Source organism: Colobus angolensis, unplaced genomic scaffold (genome assembly GCF_000951035.1).
Source record: "Colobus angolensis palliatus isolate OR3802 unplaced genomic scaffold, Cang.pa_1.0 Scaffold69, whole genome shotgun sequence".
NCBI lineage: Eukaryota > Metazoa > Chordata > Mammalia > Primates > Cercopithecidae > Colobus > Colobus angolensis.
Genome location: NW_012120598.1, coordinates 5,746,565 through 5,752,959, shown reverse-complemented (window position 1 = coordinate 5,752,959; position 6,395 = coordinate 5,746,565).

Below are 6,395 nucleotides of genomic sequence, written 5' to 3'. Positions count from 1 at the left end.
GAAAACATTGAATGTTCAAATACATAATATTCAGTGTACTGTATTGATTATGATTGATGGTCAAGAAACTCTTTACATTTATAATGTATGTAAAAATTAAGCAAATTTACTTCATAATACGTAGTGTGAAAATAAAATATCTTGGGTGCCCAAAATCACTAAGGAAAACTGAAGCTGGAAAGTACTTAGGGCAAACCTGCCTCCCATTCTATTCAAAGTTATCCCTCTGCTCACTGCAATAGATGCATATATGATTGCCTCCTTTGGAAAGGCTAATCAGAAAGTCAAAAGAATGGAACTCTTTGTGTTTCACCTGTCTGTGACCTGGAAGCTCCCTCCCCATTTAAAGTCTTGCTGCCTTTGCTTCAAGTTGTCCCACCTTTTCAGACCAAACCAATGTACTTCTTACATATATTGATTAATGTCTCATGTCTCCCTAAAATGTATAAAATTCATAACCTCAACGATCAGCAAGATACCCAAAAAATAGGAGGACTATTCAAGACTTTACCCCTCACTTCCTCCTCCCTTATTATTGGCAGCCTAGCACTTACAGGTAGGCCTTTCCTCACAGGCTTTTACTCCAAAGACCTTATTATCGATGTGCCCTGACCAACCACTTTGGGCACATGTTTTCAAGACTTCCTGAAGCTGTGTTGTGGGCACGTTCTCAACCTTGGCAAAATAAATTCTCTAAACTAACTGAGACCTGTCTCAGATTTTCTGGGTTCATAATAGTATTGCTTGCAAAGCAGCGACAAAGATGATAGCCTTGATGTGATATATATTTCCTGTTTTACGGTGTAAATGTAAGCTGTGACATAGGAAATATGTTTCAGTTATAAGGATCAATACATATTCTCTCACAAGTTAATTATTAGATGTAATCTGGTGAAAAATTAAGAAATAAATGTTTAATTGCATTAAAATAATGGTTTTTCCCAAAAATTTTGAGCTAACCCACTTCTATACCAGCATAAATTAAATCATAATACTGCATTCTTTTTCCTTTTTCTCTGCACAATACAATTATTGTGCTCATTGAGCTCTGAGAGCAATTATGTTCAATGAATGTATTTTCTCCATAATAAAGAACAAGATCATATCAGTACTTGAGAATCCAATTGGCATACTAGGCCTTTCAATCAATGTATTCCTTCTCAAGTTATATTCTGTATTAAGATCTCCTTTATACTTATAATTTTTAAAGCAACTTTCATCTGCAAAGTCATCTGCCATGAAAATTCTATTGAAACAAACAACACAGTAAGTGTCACGTATGTGTCCTTCTTACTCAAAAGTATAAGTAAGTGTCTATTTGGAGAAAAAGATTGTTTGCTTTGAAAGATTGCTTTCCAAAGAGAGCATGTGTGGTCCTTAAAATACTGCACTTTTAACAAACTGGTAGAATCAGTCACATCCTGTCAGATCATACTGGTATAGTTTTCTCCCCTTCCCTTCCCTATGCTTATGGATCATCTCAGAATTTTTCATTCTATTTCCCTCTTTCTGTCTTTAGAAAAATAATACTTTTATTATTAGAAAAAAAATTAATTTTAGTTGTCAATTTGTGTAAACTAAATGCTATGAGAGAAAACAAAAAGAACTGAGAGTAGAATAGCAAGCAAGAGGCAGCTTGTTCACCACCACCTATTAGCTAAAGTGTCTTTAATCCCTCAGAACTGTAGCTTGCCTGCATAGAAAGGAATGTTTTATATATGTTATACATGTATAACGTACCTAATTTCATCAGTAAAGATAGAGAAGTCAGTGAAGTAATTAGCTTTAGAGTTTTTGTTCTTTTGTTTTCTAAGACAGAATCTTGCTCTGCTGCCCAGGCTGGAGTGCAGTGGCACAATCTCCGCTCACTGCAATCTCCACCTCCCGGGTTCAAGCAATTCTCCTGCCTCAGCTTCCCGAGTAGCTGGGATTACAGGCACACGCCACCATGCCTGGCGAATTTTTGTATTTTTAGTAGAGATGGGGTTTCATCACGTTGGCCAGGTTGGTCTAGAACTCCTGACCTCGTGATCCACCCAGGTTGACATCCGAAAGTGCTGGGATTAAGGGCGTGAGCCACTGCACCCAGCCTAGAGTTTTTCATTAACCTGCACCATATATATACTTTGAGCAAATCTATTCTTCCCTATTTACATGATACCAAAATGTTTTTATATGGCCCAATATTGTCTAATACTAATATGTGTCTTTAAATTAAATACTATCATACATTATAGCTTTCTCTACCAAAAGATCTAAATCTTAAAAATATAGTAAATATAATTTTTAAAAATGGAGATGGTTTAGGGCTTGTTTGGATTCAGTTTAGTTCTGCCACTTACTATCTAAAACCATAAACATGTTTGGTGATCTCTATTAATAGCTTCACTCATTATTGTTTTCTTCTATATAATAGAGCATTTGAAAATTTAAGAAATATTCAAAAATTTAACAAAAAGTTTGACAAAATTTTTTACAAATTTAGCAAAAAAATTAACAAAAAATATGACCAATATGGTAGCTGCTGATCTGATAATGAAATTCCTAAGATCAATAATTTCTATACAGTCATGTGCCACATAGCAGCGTTTCAGTCAACGTTGGACTGCATATGTGATGAGGGCCCTATTCGAGTATAATGAAGCTGAAAAACTCCTGTCTCCTGGTGATGTCAAAGTGCATTTCTTGTTTTCCTTATAAATTTAGTGTAGCCCGAGTGTACGGTGTGTAGAGAGTCTACCGTATGTACAGTGAAGTCCTTGGCTTTCACGTTCACTCGCTACCTATAGACCTACCCAGAGCAACCTCCAGTCCTGCAACCTCCACTTACGGGGCCTGCATGTACAGGTGTACCATTTTTTTATCTTTTGTACCATATTTTTACTGTACCTTTTCAATGCTTAGGTAAGTTTAGATACACAAATACTTGCCGTTGTATTATTGCCTATAGTTTTTATTAATAATTATTAATTTATTAATAGAATAGTAGCATGCTGTACCGGTTTGAAGACTGGAAGCAATAGGCTATTCCACATAGCCCAGGTATGTGGTAGGTTACACCACCTCAGTTTGTGTAAGTACATCCTGTGCTGTTTGCACAAGGATCAAATGACCTGATGACCCACTTCTCCTCATGTAGCCCTGTCATTGTGATGCATGAGTGTTTTCATTGAGCGATAAAACAAGACGATACCTCCTTAACAACAAGAAATAAAACATATAAGGGTTAAGTCAATAAATTATGCCAGACAAAAATTGATAAAGTAACATCATTAGGTAAAAATGTTAAATAATCAAAAAGAGGTGTTTTAGTTTTTGGTTTAGTTTAACAAGTATTTATTAACAATGTAATGTATAGCTAGCTTCATACTATGCTACCAGGAGTATAGAATAAGAAGATGGTAAACTCTTATCTCTGTTAATTATTGAGTTAGAAATGCAATACCTGAGCATCAAATCCATAATCTTGCAGCAAAAATAAGATTTGCCTCTTGCAAGCTCAGGACTTTGGGAGGCCAAGGTGGGTGGGTCATGAGGTCAGGAGATCGAGACCAGACTGACCAATATGGTGACACCCTGTCTCTACTAAAAATACAAAAATTAGCCGGGCGTAGTGGCATCTACCTGTAATCCCAGCTACTCAGGAGGCTGAGGCAGGAGAATCACTTGAATCCGGGAGGCGGAGGTTGCAGTGAGCCGAGATCGCGCCTCTGTGCTCCAGCCTGGGTGACAGAGCAAGACTCTGTCTCAAAAAAAAAAAAAAAAAAAAAAATGAGGTGAGAATGTAAGTTTGAAAGCAAACACTAAGAGGCACATGGCATAATGCTTTGTTCAGTAAACATGTGCTCTGGATAGTCATTAGAATGAAAAATATTTGTTACAATCATCTGAGAAAGTCTCACAGTAGAGTTGGGATTTATATAAATCTTAAGAAGTGATTGGCTTAGGAAAAGAAAAAAATACTCGTCACCAGCAGAACATACAAACAGAAAACCACAATAAAATGTAGAGATGAGAAAATGCATTCTGTTTATTGAGTGACAGACTGAAATACACTGTTGTCTAAAAGAAAACAGGCTTTCAAAAGTAGTGAAAAGAAGATTAGGTTGAACTACTGTGAAGTGTCACATGTACTGTTAATATATTTTTGAACTTGATCTGAAAGGTAAAGTAAATATTTTTGATTTTTTCAGCAAAAGCATTTCTCTTAGTTAGTTAGTTTGTTGCCCAGGCTGGAGTGTAGTGGCATGATCATAGCTCACTGCATCCTCAAACTCCTAGGCTCAAATGATTCTTTCACTTAGCCTCCCAAGTAGTTGGGACCGCAGACACCTGCCACCATGCCTGGCTACGTTTTTATTTTTTGTAGGGATAGGGTCTTGCAATGTTGCCCAGGTTGGGCTTGAACTCCTGGATTCAAACAATCATCCTGCCTCAGCCTCCCAAAATGCCTGGATTACAGGTGTGAGCCACTACGGCTGGCCCAAAGACATTTCTATTTTTGCATTTCACAGTAAGTTAAAAATGTACTAAGCACAATAAACTCTATATTTAGATTGGATACTATGCTGAAACTTTGTTTTCCGTAGTTTCATTGTATAATCATAAAGATAAGGAAAATGACAAACAATCTTGGCATTCCCATGAGATCGCTTTTTTAAAGACAGCTGGGCCAATAACTGGCAGTGGATCACCTCTACTTCTGCCTGGCTAAAAACAAATGGTCCATGAATATTGCCTGAAACTCTATCATAAAGATTTGCTCATTTTCCTAGGCATATTCCTATTACTCTAAACTCAGTGCATACTGTTTACTTTTGTGGGTCTTGCTATGTTATTATTAAAGTCTGTGGTGATATATGTTGGCTCATTTAGTTTAGTATCTTAAAGATCAATTTATCTAACTCAGTAATTTCCCTAGTAGCACAGGTATTGATGAATGGCTTGCAATAACACAAGGAAATTTTCCTTGAACTCTCACATTATCATCTCTAAAGGTATTACACACTAATTAGAACCCAGCCTTCCCTGTTATTTTATTAACTGGAGATCAGTTTGCTAATCACTAAATAACACAAAAGCATGACAGGGATAATACATATCACCTCTGCCCTTATAATTGCCAGATTTGGCTGATGTCTTGGAGCCTGTCAGGACTTCTGGATTTAGAGCACAGGCTAATGCAGTAGCCTTCATCAACAGGGAGGAGAACTGCCTACTAGAAGCATAACTGCCTACTGGAGAAGCATAACGATGAGCATCTCACAGTACCGCAGGCAGGACCTTCTTGAGAAGCAGCACCATGCTCTGGGCTTTCTTTCAATGTTTCCTTCCCATGAGATATGTATGTACAGCTGGTGCTGGTACTCACAAGTCTCTTGCTTTTGGTTGTGTCTTAAAAAAAAAAAGAAAAGTTTTTTCTATGCAGAGTTGAGAAAGGAAAAAAAACTATATGTTTACTCTAGAAGATAATTTATCTTTTCTTGGAAAAATTGCAACACTACAAAATTCCCATAGCAGTTTCAAAATGCAGAAGTTACAAAAAAGCAAAATTCCTTATAAAATATCCATGTGAATTCCAGAGGCTAATTTTATTCTCACGAAAACAAAATCTCAAGTGAGCCTAATTTATTAGTTTGCTGATGTTGTTACTATCTCAAACTAAAAGACAAGGGGCTTTTTCTTTGCAGTGAATTCACCAGTATTTTTAAATCATTTGGTCAAATGCATTATCTATTTATTTCCAATGTAGAAGAGAAAAATACAAGATAAAAGCTCTGTGCATTACCAATGTACCCATGTTCTATAAGCGAGAAATTAAAGCATAGAAGGTATTCATTGTTTATTTAACATTGAGTAAAATTAGTAAAAGCAATTTATTTCAGAAATAATTCTGACTTGGACCTATGTGGTCCATCAAATTTTTCTGTTTGCTTTTCTTATGAAACAATCACAGTCTTTCTTTGTGCTGTTTGTTAAGCATATTTTAGTTTAAGTGTCCTAAAACTGATACCATTATATTTTCAAATGTAGTACTGTAGTATATCAGGATTTTTATTTTTTTTAAAGAAATATATCATGGGACTAGAATTATGGAGAAAAAAATGGAGGTTTAAGAAAATGTCAATCCTTATAAGTTAGTATTATTAAATTAATATCAAGAATGTTAAGAAAACATGTGGTTTTGGCCGGGTGCAGTGGCTCAACCCACCACTTTGGGAGGCTGAGGTGGGTGGATCACCTGAGGTCAGGGGTTCAAGACCAGCCTGGCCAACATGGTGAAACTCGTCTCTACTAACACTACAAAAATTAGCTGGGTGTGGTGATACATGCCTGTAATCTCAGCTACTCGGGAGGCTGAGGCAGGAGAATCACTTGAACCAGGGAGTTGGAGC